Below are 15,734 nucleotides of genomic sequence, written 5' to 3'. Positions count from 1 at the left end.
GCACAGAAAAATTGTTATTATTCCAAATATTTTTAAGCATTCCCATTGCCTGATTAGCCTTCTTTAACCTTTCCTCGAATTCAAAGTTCAAAGAACCATCCTTGGCTAAATAAGTACCTAAATATTTAAACCTATCAACTTGCTTTACAACCATACCCCCAATTACACATTCCTGCGCATTTTCCATATTCATATTGATTATTTAAGTTTTTCCACAATTAATAACCAAACCCACCTTGCGACCTTCACTCACCAAACAGTCCAACACTCTCTGCATCTCTTCTGGCCCATCACAAATCAAAACTATATCATCTGCATAATCTAAATCCAAAAGTTTCCTGTTCTCTCCCCAAAGTATACCTGCACCGGTTTCTGTTCCAACGCGTTTCATAATGTAATAAATGACCAATATAAATAGTAAAGGCGATAGAACACCACCTTGAATTACTCCGGACTTGACTTCAAACGAATCACTCAGACAACCATCAACCATCACTTTACAAAATGTGTCCTCATGCATGTTCATAATGACCCTCACAAACTCCTCTGGTATTCCATAATGTCTCATGATCTTCCCCATAGTCTCTCTCGAAACACTATCAAAAGCCTTTTCAAAATCAACAAAACAAAGACTTAACGGTACTCTCATTTCATTAACTTGCTGCATCAAATGCCTAACTATAAAGATCTGATCATTGGAACCACGTCCCTTTCTAAAACCAGCCTGTTCATCCCTCAGAATACCCTCAACCACCGGCTCCAACCTATTTAACAACACTCTACTGAAAACTTTCAAAGCTATCGGTGACAAAGAGATTCCCCTCCAATTACCACATTCACTCAGGTCTCCCTTCTTCGGAACTTTAACAATTACACCATTCTTCCAAACTGATGGTAGTAACCCCGTCACCCATATCTTATTGAATAGCATGGTCAAGATCATTATTAATCTATCCCCCTCCACTTTAAACATTTCCGGAAATAAACCATCCTCCCCTGGTGCCTTATTATTCTTTAACTGTTTTACTGCTTTCTCCACTTCTGCAAGCCTCAACTCTCCTGTTTCTATATTTAAATCTTCCTGAGCAGACGGTATATCCTCTTCTGGTGGTATTGGTCTATTAAGAACTGTCTCATATATATATATATATATATATATATATATATATATATATATATATATATATATATATATTGATATATATATATATATATATATATATATATATATATATATAGATATAGATATAGATATATAGAGATATAGATAGATATAGATAGATAGGTAGATATATGTATATATATTTGAATAGATAGATAGATAGATAGATAGATAGATATAGATACATATATATATATAGATGATATATATATATATATATATATATATATATATATATATATATATATATATATATATATATATATATATATATATATATATATATATATATATATATACATACACACACACACACACACACTTCCATGCACACATATATAGATAGATAGATAGATAGATAGATAGATAATTTCATTTATTTCATTTATTTTTGTGTATTTTTATTTTTTTAATTTTGTTTTGGTTTTATATTTTTTATACCTTATATTATAAAGAAAAACTAATATAAAGACCCTAAAACTAATCACCTAACAGACAAATCGCTAACCTATACTAAATCCTACAAAGACAAATAGCTAGACCTACACTAATCGTAAAAATACCTTGACTAACAGAACACCATCGACTGCAGATATGTAATCCCTTTCTACATGACATACCTGGACTCATCTCCTGGTGACTGTCAGTCGAGGCACAACCTAATATAGGGGACATCAATATATGAAAGGGAACCAGACGAGTCAGGAATATTTCCATATAGGTCAGCTGTCGGCCCTAATTAGAACAACATAAACATGGTGGTATAGGATATTTACATAACATGTGCAAAAAAGTGAAATACCTCGGCCAACAGACCACCATCGACCGCAAGTGCCCAATACCTTTCTATATTCCACACTTGCACTCATCAACTGGTGACTGTCAGGTGAGGAACAGGGCTTGATGTAGGGGACATCTATATTAGAAATAGATCAGTAGGAGGAGGAACTTTTTCAAATATGTCAACTGTCAACCCTATTTAATAGCACAATATATACATATTTACAGTCTACTAAAACCATAACCATATAGTAAAAAAGTCACATCACTCTGATTAGTCCGGTCTCTCTCAAGAAAACCATCAATTTATCAGTCATAACAATGTACCCAACACCCAAGATGGTGGAAAGGGTGAAGGGGACGTCTACTGCACTGCAGTAATTTATAAGTGAAGCACGTTCACGAATAAATCGCCGACTGCAGGATGATATGACTGATAGACAACACCGCATCACAGATGTCACAGTGCGATGGGAATCGTTTTTCCATATAAGGTTTCATGTGTTTTAGGAAGGTGGCAATGAGCCGCAAGCGAGCCAACGCTTTTTCTTCCAGTCGACTGGGACGGTTGGCAGTGTCCCAGTACCCCAGGTACGGCTTACACGTTCGAATATTTAGTCTGGTCCACTGACCTTGCCACAGAAGATTTATTGATTTCTTTCTGAGAGAGAGACTCGACTGTAGATCATGAGGAACGTCCTAAGTCTCCTCGAGTTCTACAGCCGACTTTGCAAGCAAGTCAGCCTGCTCAATGCCATAGATGCGACAATGACCAGGCACCCAGATCAGCGTGAATGACTTGTTGCATGAATGCAACTTATTAACGATGAGGCCCTGGATCTCATTAGATTCCGTAAAACAAGATGCAATTGCTTGAAGGGCTGATTTTGAATCTGAAAATATGACAAATGAGTCATGCCTAGAAATGAGAGCATAGTCTATGGCTTTGTCAATAGCAAAAAGTTCGGAGGTTAACACAGATGTATGAGTCGGCAACCGATACCTGAGGGCACATTCAGTCAACGATACACTTGCACCCACACATTCACTCGACTTGGAACCGTCGGTGTACAATTGGTGGGACCCCAAGTGACGCACAATGATGTTATGAAACAAGTGGTGGACCTCCACCTCCGGCGCCGTGGCCTTTGGTGCTGGGAGCCATGATACATCCACTGTAAAGCCGGGTGGCTCCCAAGGCACTATATTTTTTAACACCAACTCGTCACAGTCACTGAAGTCCACACCAAGCTCCTGAGTCAGTAAGTGGAGGCGAATGGCAAGTGGCCGATGCATCCCCCACAGAAGGTGGTGGTATTGACGCAAGGGGTACAGGCCACATTGCTGATATTACTTTTCTTCGATGTTCTGAGGCCATTGGACAAAGCCAGGTGGTCATGACGAATACGGAGGGGAGGCACATTCGGCTCCACTTCCATACGAGCTACACAGGTACACCGGATGGCTCCAAGACACATTTGCAAACATTTATTCTGCAACACATCCAATCCTTTCAGCGTGGGATCGGATGCCGAGGCATACACCTGTGCACCATAGTCTAGCTTTGATCGAATAAGGGACTTATACACCATTAATAAAGATTTTCTGTCGGCACCCCATGTAGTACCCACTAGGTACTTGAGGACATTTACTGATTTATCGCAACGAGCAAGCAAATTATTAACATGAATTTTGAAGTTCATCTGATGGTCAAAATGGATTCTCAAAAACTTTACGGAATTTTGAAAAGGTACCGACTGATTATCCAAAATTAAGCACAAGTTAGGTACATTACGAGTCGTAAAAACTACAGCGTCACACTTAGGGACGAAAAACTTAAATCCCCACTGGAAGGCCTATTGGTGGACGGAGTCAAGGGCTGCTTGAATCCGCCAAGCCAAAAATTGTGCATTATGGGAAGAGTTCCATACTGCACACTCGTCAGTGTAGAGCGAGTATTTAAGTTTCCTGGGGATGGGAGCTGATGACAGAATATCATTGATCATAATGCTAAATACACTAGGACTAAGCACATTTCCCTGTGGCACCCTGTTTTCCTGGATAAATATATCTGATGTTACATTACGGGGCAATTTGACAAAGTCCTGTCTCTTAAGAAATTTGAAATAAAAATAGGCAAATTTCCTCTTAAACCATAAGCATAGAGCTTCATTAGTATACCATGTCGCCATGTCATGTCATAGGCTTTATGGATGTCCAAAAACACCCCTCTCATGAATTCTTTATTGGCAAATGCCTCTGCAATACAATTCTCCAAATTCATTAAATGAGCTAGTGAACTTCTGTATTTAAGGAAGCCACATTGTTGATCATTTAACAAATTCTTCGACTAAAACAAAAAGAAGCCTATTATTTACTATTCGTTCCATGACCTTACATAGACAAGAAGTCAACACAATAGGATGAAATGAAGTGGGATTCATAAGATGACCAGCCTCTTAGTGTATCGGTATGACGTGCGCAAAGTGCCATGAGTCTGGGAACGTTCGAGATGCCCAAATCTCATTGTACAATGCTAACATCTTAATCAGGTTGTCCTGATTAAGATGCTGGATCATACCGTATGTGATGGTGTCTGGTCCAGGGCTGGTGTCTTTACAGGATTTAAGGGCAAGGAGCAGTTCATCAAGCGTAAACTCTTTGTTGTACGGGGAGTCTACGTCTTCTGTGGCAAAGTCAATGATCTGTAGCTCAGGCGTGCGTTTATGATGTTGGAAACACGGATCATAATTGGCTGAGCTACTTACATGAGAAAAACTCCTGGAGTGGATGTTAGCAACGTCCATGGGCTCGTCATAGATGTTATTGTTAACCTGAAGGGTGGTGATCGGGAAATATGGGCCTTTATTATTTAATATTCTTATAGTGGACCAGATTTTACATAATGGTGTTGTACGAGTCACCGTGGACACAAAGGACCGCCAGGAGTCACTTTTGGCCCTTCTTATTATTCTCCTTGCCTCAGCCCGTGCCTATTTGTATGCAATAAAATATTTCTCAGTGGGCTGACTATCAAAAATCCTGTATCCCCTATTGCATTTCCTTAATGCTTGTCGGCAATTCAGTGTCCACCAATGTGCTCTATGCTTCACATGAACTGTAGAAGTCTTGGAAATAGCAGCCTCAGCTGCATGTAATATGGAAGTAGTTACATTTTCGACCTTAACATCGATGGTCTCCACAGACATATCTAAATTGGCGATCCATGAGAAGAATCTCCAATCTGCTTTCTTATAGTTAAATTTTGGAGGTGGAGTGTCTGAAACGATGTCACGTGTATAAGAAAGTCAGATGGGTAAATGATCACTTCCCAAGGAGTCGTCGTAAGGGTCCCATGAGAAATTTTGATGTATACCAGGGGAGGTCAAAGATAAGTCAATGGCCGAAAAGTTACCAGTACGATCATCTACACGAGTCGCTCTACCATCGTTCAGAAGACAGAGGTTGGATTATAGAATTAGGTCAGCTACTTGCTCCCCATGACCATCGATCCTCAACCTACCCCATTGATAGTGATGTGCATTAAGATCGCCCAACACTAACTTATTATCAGGAAGATGTTTGAATAGTGAATTTAAAGCATCACTATCACTGGGGCCATGTGGAGGACAGTACAGAGAGCAAATAGACAGATACGTGTTATTAAATTTTACTCTGCATGCGACAGCTTCCAGAGTAGAATTTTGAATCACTTCCGTTTGTGGGTGTGATTTGTGTGTGTATATGGCCACTCCGTGACCTTCACATCTCCTATACGAGTGGTAGTGTTTGAACTGCGGAGGATCAGGATGATCCTCCAGGCTCGTCTCCTGTAAACAAACAATGTCTGGCCTGTGTATTGACAGCAAGAGTGCTATATTTTGTAACTTATTCCCGACACCTATACAATTTCACTGTAATATAGTGAATGCAACGGTTTAAGATTTACTTTGGGGGCCAGTATGCTTAGTTTTTTTTTGCCTCCCGCCAGCAGGCGAGCAACTACCAGGGGACCTATCCCGGTCCTTGTTGACAGAAACCTCCATACCTTCATCAATAACTAGGCTCCCAGCCTCCCCCGAGGAAGAGCTAACCTTTCTTTCTCTCGCTAGAGTAGGAACCGGAGGAACATGAGGACGAGACTGTTTCTTGAGGGTGGTCATGTTACACTTAATAGGCTTGTCAGACTTTGGTTTAGGCTGTACTGATGGAGACACAGCAGCAGCCTGAGAATATGTGGAAGCTTTAGGAATGTCAGTGAGAGGGTTGGAGTGGACAGGAGGCCGAGATGGAGAGGTACTGTGAGTGGCAGGAGGGAGAAGGACAAGGTCAGTTTGCATCTTAACAGAGCACATCACAGGACGGGACATTACCGCTGAAGCGTAGGACCTGTTCGGCTTGGGAGTTGTGTGCAACTCCTTCACCTTTTTCCTAGCTTCATAGAAGGAAATACCCTCAGTTGCCTTCACCGTGCAGACCTCCTTCTCCTCCTTCCACCTGGGACAAGGAAGTGGAGTGAGTACCCTTGCAATGAAGGCAACATACTGTCTTGGATGTGCAATGTTCCGCATCATGACCCTGGCTTGCACACTTGCCGCACACTGGCTGGGAAGCCCAACAAGTGTTTGCACCATGCCCATACAGCTGGCATTTCAGGCAACGCAAAGGGTTAGGGATGTACGGTCGAACGTGAATGATTTCATAACCAACTTTGACTTGACTAGGAAGAGAAACTTTGGCAAATGTCAGGATAATAGTTGCTGTCTTCGTCTTTATGCCTTGCGAGTAACAAGTAATAAATCTAACCTCAATTACATCTTAATGTGCCAATTCATGTACGATCTCGTCCTCACTCATCACCATGAGATCCCTGCAAGTGACAACGCCCTTGCAAGACTTCATGAAGACTGGGATTTTGGCTTCGACATCATAACAGTGGAATTTACCCAGTTTCAGCAAATCTCTCACCTGTGACGAGTTAGCAGGTTTAACCAGGAGATCTCCGTTAGCAAGTTTTTTAACTTGTTTGACTCCTCCCGCACAGTGGTCAATCACCTTGATAAGGAAGGGATTGAGACTGGACAGGGAAGTGGAACCTAGCGTATGGAGAGTGACATATGTTGCGTTGTCTACTGGGACATCAAGCGGGGATCGAGTCTGGCGTTCGTCCGTCTAGGAGTGGTCAGTCTGGTCAGGGGTGTCCGCCATAGTAACCACTCCCTCCTAATGGGGGAAGTGGGAAGAGGGAGAAAAACAAGCAAGGGACAAATCACCCGGGGAAACCACTTCCTACTCTGAGATTACCCTCTCAAACCACTCTTGGGAGGACGCGCCTGTGTGTAACTCACACCCCAGAGCGATCAGTGAGGGGTACACTCCAGAGGTGAGTAAGCAAAGGCGATCTCAGTAATTAGATATAGACACCTACTATATCTCCACTAAGGACAGGGAGGAATATTAGAAGTAGCTAACCTAACCTTTATTACGCTATGTACAAAACTAATGCCGGTGAGGCAGCCCTGATAACTAGAGGAGAGCCAGAAAAACACGTCCGAACTCCCCACGAGCATGCATCAAAAGTCCATGGCTTTTTTTTTTTTTTTTTCCCCCTATCGACCATTGAGGCCGGAGCCCCTGGTCATTAAGGCGAAAATATATATGTATATACATTAACACACACACACACACATATATATATATATATATATATATATAATAATTTTTATTTTATTTTTTTGTAGTTTTCATTTTTATTATTTTTTTTAATTTTTTATATTTTTAACCTTATATTACTTATAAACAAAATAAAACTAATCTGAAGACTCTAAAACTAACCACCTACCAGACAAATCGCTAACCTATACTAAATCCTAAGAGACAAATAACTAGACCTACACTAATGTTAAAAAAGTCTTGACCAAGAGAACATCATCGACTGCAGATATGTAATGCCTTTCTACATTACATACCTGCACTCATCACCTGGTGACTGTCAGTCGAGGCACAACCTAATATAGGGGACATCAATATATGAAAGGGAACCAGACGAGTCAGGAACATTTCCATATACGTCAGCTGTCGGCCCTAATTAGAATAACTTAAGCAAGATGGTATAATGTATTTACATAATTTGTACAAAAAGTGAAGAACCTCGTCCAGCCTACCACCATCGACTGCAAATGCCCAATACCTTTCTATATTGCACACTTCCATTCATCAGCTGGTGACTGTCAGGTGAGGAACTCGGCTTAATGTAGGGGACATCAATATTAAAAATAGATCAGTGGGAGAAGGAACAATTACAAATATGTCAAATGTCAACCCTAATTATTATAACAGTATATACAAATTCACTGTTGATAAAAACCATAACCACACAGTAAAACAGTCACATCACTCTGATCAGTCCGGTCTCTCTCAAGAAAGCCATCAATTTCAGTCATAAAAATGTCCCCATCACCCAGGATGGAGGAAAGGGTAAAGGGGACATCTGCTGTGCCGCAGTAATTTATAAGTGAAGCACGTTCACGAATAAATCGCCGACAGCGCAGGATGATATGACTGATAGATAACACCACATTACATATGTCACAGTGCGGTGGGAAGCGTCTTTCCATATATGGTTTCATGTGGGTTAAAATGGTGGCATTGAGCCGCAGCCGTGCCAACACTTTTTCTTCTAGGCGACTGGGATGGTTGGCAGTGTCCCAGTCGCCCAGGTACGGCATACAGGTTGGAATATTTAGTCTGGTCCACTGACCTTGCCAAAGAAGATTTATTGATTTCTTTCCGAGAGAGAGACTCGACCGTAGATCACGGGGAACATTCCAAGTCTCCTCGAGCTCTACAGCCGACTTTGCAAGTAAGTCAGCCTGCTGAAGATACGACAATGACCAGGCACCCAGATCAGCGTGAATGACTTGTTGCATGAATGCAACTTATTAACGATGCGGCCCTGGATCTCGTGAGAGTCCGTAGTGCAAGATACAATTGCCTGAAGGGCTGATTTTGAATCTGAAAATATGACAAATGAGTCATGCCTAGAATTGAGAGCATAGTCTATGGCTTTGTCAATAGCGAAAAGTTCTGAGTTAAACATAGATGTATGAGTTGGCAACCAATACCTGAGGGCACATTTAGTCGACCACACACTTCCACCCACACATGCACTCGACTTGGAGCCGTCGGTGTACAAGTGGTGGGACCCCAAGTGACGAATGATGATGTTACAAAACATGTGGTGGACCTCCGCCTCCGGTGCCTTGGCCTTTTGTGCTGGGAGCCATGTAACATCAACTGTAAAGCCAGGTGGCTTCCAAGGCACTATATTTTTTAACACCAACTTGTCACAGTCACTGGGGTCCACACCAAGCTCCTGAGTCAGTAAGTGGAGGCGAACGGCAAGTGGCTGACGCACCCCCCACAGAAGGTGGTGGTATTGACTCAGGGGGGTACAGGCCACATTGCCGATATTACTTTTCCTAGATGTCCTTATGCCGTAGGACAAGGCCAGGTGGTCACTGTGAATACGGAGGGGAGGCACATTAGCCTCCACTTCCATACAAGCCACATCGGTACACCGGACGGCTCCAACACACATTCGCAAACATTTATTCTGTAGCACGTCCAATCCTTTCAGCGTGGCATCAGATGCCGAACCATACACCTGTGCGCCATAGTCTAGCTTCGATCGAATAAGGGACTTATACACCATTAATGAAGATTTTCTGTCGGCACCCCAGGTAGTACCCGCTAGGTACCTGAGGATATTTAACGGTTTATCACAACGAGCAAGCAAAGTATTAACGTGAAGTTTAAAATTCATTCCATGATCAAAATGTATTCCTAAAAATTTTACAGAATTTTGAAAAGGTACCGCCTGATTATCCAAAGTTGAGCACAAATTAGATACGTTACGATTAGTGAAGACTACAGCGGCACACTTACGGACGGAAAACTTAAATCCCTACTGCAAGGCCCATAGGTGGACGAAGTCAAGGGCTGCTTGAATCCGCCCAGCCGAAAATTGTGCATTACGGGAAGAGTGCCATATTGCACAATCGTCAGCGTAGAGTGATTCCTCGGGGTGGGAGCTGATGACAGAATATCATTGATCATAATACTCAATAAAGTAGGACTAAGCACACTTCCCTGTGGCACCCCGTTTTCCTGGATAAATATATCCGATGTTACGTTACGGGGCAATTTGACAAAGAAAGTCCTATTCCTTAAGAAATTTGAAATAAAAATAGGCAAATTTCCTCTGAAACCATAAGCATAGAGCTTCATTAGTATACTATGTCGCCATGTCATGTCATAGGCTTTATGGATGTCCAAGAACACCCCTATCATAAATTCTTTATTGGCAAATGCCTCTGCAATACAATGCTCCAAATTCATTAAATGATCTAATGAACTTCTGTATTTATGGAAGCCACATTGTTGATCATTTAACAAATTCTTCGACTCTAAAACAAAAAGAAGCCTATTGTTTACCATACGTTCCATGACTTTACATAGACAAGAAGTCAACACAATAGGACGAAATGAAGTGGGATTCATAAGACGACCAGCTTCTTTGGGTATTGGTATGACCTGCGCAAAGTGCCATGAGTTTGGGAATGTTTGAGACGCCCAAATCTCATTGTACAATGCTAACATCTTAATCAGGTTGTCCTGATTAAGATGCTGGATCATACCATATGTGATGGTGTCTGGTCCAGGGCTGGTGTCTTTACAGGATTTAAGGGCAAGGAGCAGTTCATCTAGCATAAACTCTTTGTTGTACGGGGAGTCTACGTCTTCTGTGGCAAAGTCTAATATCTGTAGCTCAGCCGTGCGTTTATGGTGTTGAAAACGTGGGTCATAATTGGCTGAGCTACTTACATGAGAAAAGCTCCTGGTGAGGATGTTAGCAACGTCCATGGGCTCGTCATAGATGTTATTATTAACCTGAAGGGTGGTGATCGGGAAATATAGGCCTTTATTATTTAATATTCGTATAGTGGACCAGATTTTACATAATGGTGTTGTACGAGTCACCGTGGACACAAAGGACCGCCAGGAGTCACTTTTGGCCCTTCTTATTATACTCCTTGCCTCAGCCTGTGCCTGTTTGTATGCAGTAAAATATTTCTCAGTGGGCTGACTATCAAAAATCCTGTATCTCCTATTGCGTTTTCTTAATGCTTGTCGGCAATCCGGCGTCTACCAATGTGCTCTATGCTTCGCATGAACTGTAGAAGTCTTGGGAATAGCAGCCTCAGCTGCGTGTAATATGGATTTGGTTATATTTTCGACTTTAACATCGATGGTCTCCCCAGATATATCTAAACTGGCGATCCTTGGGAAGGATCCCCAATCTGCTTTCTTATAGTTAAATTTTGGAGGTGGAGGGTTCGAAACGATGTCACATGTATAAGAAAGACAGATGGGTAAGTGATCGCTTCCCAAGGAGTCGTCATAAGGATTCCATAAAAAATCTTCATGTATACCAGGGGAGGCCAAAGATAAGTCAATGGCCGAAAAGTTACCAGTACAATCATCTACACGAGTCGCTCTACCATCGTTCAGAAGACAGACGTTGGACTGTAGTATTAGGTCAGCTACTTGCCCCCCACGACCATCAATCCTCTAGCTAACCCATTGATAGTGATGTGCGTTAAAATTGCCCAACACTAACTTATTCCCAGGCAGATGTTCAACTAGTGAATTGAAAGCATCACTATCAATGGGGCCATGTAGAGGACAGTACAGAGAGCAAATAGACAGATACATGTGATTAAATTTTACTCTGCATGCGACCGCTTCCAGAGTAGAATTTAGAATCACTTCTGTTTGTGGGTGTGATTTGTGTGTGTATATGGCAACTCCGTGACCTTCACATCTTCTATACGAGTGGTAGTGTTTTAACTGTGGAGGATCAGGGTGATCCTCCAGGCGTATCTCCTGTAAACAAATAACGTCTGGCCTGTGTATTGACAGCAAAATTGCTATATTTGGTAACTTATTCCCGACACCTCTACAATTCCACTGTAATAGAGTGAATGCTGCGGTTTAAGATTTTCGTTAGGGGCCAGTGTGCTTTGTCTTTTTTGTCACCCGCCAGAAGGCGAGCGACTACCAGGGGACCTATCCCGGTGCTTGTTGATGGAAACCTCCTTATTTTCATCAATAACTAGGTTCCCAGCCTCCCCCGAGGAAGAGCTAACCTTTCTCTCCCTCGCTGGAGTAGGAACGGGAAGGACATGAGGACGTGACTGTTTCGTGAGGGTGGTCATGTTATTCTTAGTAGGCTTGTCAGGCTTCATTTTAGGCCGTACTGATGGAGAGGCAGCAGCAGCCTGAGAATAAGTTGAAGCCTTAGGGATGTCAGTGAGAGAGTTGGAGCAGACAGGAGGTCGAGATGGAGATGTTCTGTGAGTGGCAGGAGGGGAAGGACAGGATCAGTCTGCGTCTCTACAGAGCACATCACAGGATGGGACATTACCGCCGAAGCATAGGACCTTGACGGCGTGGGAGTTGCATGGAACTCCTTCACCTTTTTCCTAGCTTCGTAATAGGAAATGCCCTCAGTTGCCTTCACTGCGCAGACCTCCTTCTCCTCCTTCCACCTGGGACAATCCCTAGAGGAAGTGGAGTGAGCGCCCTTGCAGTGAAAGCAACAGGCCGTCTCAGATGTGCAATGTTCTGCATCATGACCTTGGCTTGCACACTTGCCATACACTGGCTGGGAAGCCCGACAAGTCTTTGAACCATGCCCATACAACTGGCATTTCAAGCAATGGAAAGGGTTGGGAATATATGGCTGCACATGAACAATTTCGTAGCCAATTTGGACATGACTAGGCAGTGATACTTTTCCAAAAGTCAAAACAACAGTCGCAGTCTTTGTCCTGACACTTTCCGAAAATCTTGTTATGAAGTGGGCACTGATGACATCTTGCTGAGCAAGTTCCTCTATGATCTCTTCCTCACTCATCACCATGAGATCCCTGCAAGTGATGACACCCTTGCAGGAATTCATGGAAGTTGGGATCTTGGCTTCGACATCATAGATATGAAACTTGCGCAGCTTCAGGAAGTCCTTAACCTGGGAAGAATTGCTTATGAGGAGGTCTCCATTCGCAAGTTTTTTTACTTGTTCCACCTCCCCAGCACAGCCATCAATAACCTTCTTAATCATGAAGGGATTGAGACTGCTCAAGGGAGTGGAACCTAGAGCATGAATGGTGACAAACTCCGCATTTTTTATCTCAACGTCACGAGGCAAACGAGTCCTGGGCCGTTCTGTCTGGGCGCTGTCAGTCTGTGTAGTAGTTGGGGGTCAGTCAGGACTACCTCAGGGAGGGGAGGCAGTAGAGGTGTCCGTCATAGTACTACTCCCCCCTAAAGGGGGAAGTGGGAAGAAGATGAGAAAACAAACAAGGGACAAACAACCCAGGGCAAAACACCTAAATCTGAGGTTGCCCTCTCAAACCACTCCAGGGAGGCCCGACCGTGTTTATTCACGCCCCAGAGCGATCAGTGGGGGGGACCCTCCGTGGGCGATAAGCAAAGGTAAACTCAGTTTATTAGAACAGACACCTACTGTTCCAAACTAATAGGGAGGGGAGGAAAGTTAGAAACTAACTAGCCTAACGTCAACAGAAGGGTGAAAAAAAAAAAGCTAATGCCGGTGAGGCAGCCCTGAAAACTAGAGAAGAGCGCAACGAAAAACACGTCTACACTCCTCATGACCATGCATCAAAGTCCCCCATGCCACAGTCTCTCCCCATCTTTATGTAAGCTTGTATTATTCGAGAAATTTCGAGTATACTCTCAACAGGCAACGGTTGCCAATTCAGAGACAACCAAAACATGCGAATGTGTTCAAACATTACATAACACTAAATCATTTACCACAGGAACTTAAATTTCATAATTTAACAAGCAATCACTTAAATAAAACATTATAAAGAAAAAGAGCAGAAAAATTCATGCATAGCTTATGAAATAACTACACTCTCAAACAGCAAGCAAACTGGCAACTCTGACTCATATCGATACCGAAACTACACGAAACGCCGAGAAGCTTCTCGAGCACCTAGCTGGCAAATCTCACATCTTAACAATATTGAATCACCATGGGGACATCACACAACCTTGTCGCACGCCCACACCAATCGTGAACCATTCACTTAGATGTCAACTCTTACACATGCTTTGCTACCATCATGAAAACTCTTGACAGCACCTAGCAGCTTACCATCTACACCGTACATGTGCAAAACTTTCTACAATCCCTTTTCTTTCTAGTTTGCCATATGCTTTTTCCAGATCCATAAATGCCATAAACACCTTATGGTCCTTCTCACAAGCCTTCTCTTCTATCTGTCTTACTGCAAGTACTTGATCCACACATCCTCTGCCACTCCTAAAGCCACCACGTTCATCACTCACTAAAACTTCTGATATCTCTCTTACACTCTCTATAATAATTCTTCCATATACCTTCCCTACCGCACTCAATAAACTTATACCACGATAATTAGTGGAGTAGACTGAAGCACCAGTCGAGCAGGGCAGTACTCCCGAGGTGGATGGAAAGCTGATGACAGGGAGTTCTGGAGCTCCCGTTTCATCAGCCCTCAGGACTAGTTCCTGACCATCCCCCTTTGCTGAACTTTTTCAGTGTCTCAGTTACACAGAGAGTAGGCCAGCATGCTCTCCAGTACAAATTTCTCTAACTATCTACACCAAACTACATGCACAGTACACACTACACTTCCTATTCAAAATTCATTTAAAATGGCGTCTTTTCACCAAGCCTCGGAGTCCCCGGGGGGGGGGACCATAAATGCCACCACCACCCGCCCCTCTCCCGGTGACGACTCAAGGTGCCTGGAACCACTGTCTGACTCTCTTCTTCTTCATTTCTGCAACATTCGCGGCCTTTCCTCTAACTTTCGCTCTGTTGAGCACCACCTCTCCTCCTCAAAACCTCATCTTCTTTTTCTAACAGAGACTCAGCTGTCCGAGGCAACTGACAGCAAACCCTTTTCTGTATCCTCCTACTTTCTCTATACACATTTCAAAGCCAAAGGTGGCTGTTGTGTATATATACGCAACGACTTATCTTGCTCTCGTGTTCCTGAACTCGATTCTCCTGAATTCTCTACACTCTGGCTTCGGCTTTCCTGTCATTCTCTGACTAAATATATCTGTGCTGTTTACTTATCCCCTAATTCTACTGACTATCAAAAATTCTTCGACTATCTTACCTCTATGATGGAATACATTCTATCCATTTCTCCTTTCTCTGAAATCTCCATTCTAGGAGATTTCAATGTTCACCACCACCTTTGGCTCTCCTCTCCTTTCACGGATCCACCTGGTGAACAAGCCTATATCTTTTCTATCCTTAATGACCTAGAGCAGCTTGTACAGCACCCTACCCGTATCCCTGACTGCCTTGGAGAGAGCCCCAACATAATTGACCTCTTCCTCACAACTAATCCTTTTACTCTGTTAATCTTTTCTCTCCGTTGGGCTCCTCCGATCAAAACCTTTTTACCTTAACTTGTCCTATCACTCCGGTACGGCCTGTGGACCCTCCAGGGAAATGTCGTTTGTGGCATTTTGGAGCCGCGGACTGGGAGGCCCTCAGGCAGTACTTCTTTGATTTTCCCTGGAATGATTATTGCTTCCATGGCCGGGAGCCATCTGAGTGTGCCTTGCTCATTACGGAGGTTATTCTCTCGGGCATGGAAGCATACATTCCTTTCTCATATCCTTTGACTAACGCAAGAAA

This window comes from Coenobita brevimanus, chromosome 44, assembly GCF_032717465.1.
Source record: "Coenobita brevimanus isolate Jiangsu-jjx chromosome 44, ASM3271746v2, whole genome shotgun sequence".
In the NCBI taxonomy this organism is placed as follows: Eukaryota; Metazoa; Arthropoda; class Malacostraca; order Decapoda; family Coenobitidae; genus Coenobita; species Coenobita brevimanus.
The sequence above is the reverse complement of the archived record's forward strand: the minus strand, read 5'-3'. Positions refer to the sequence as shown.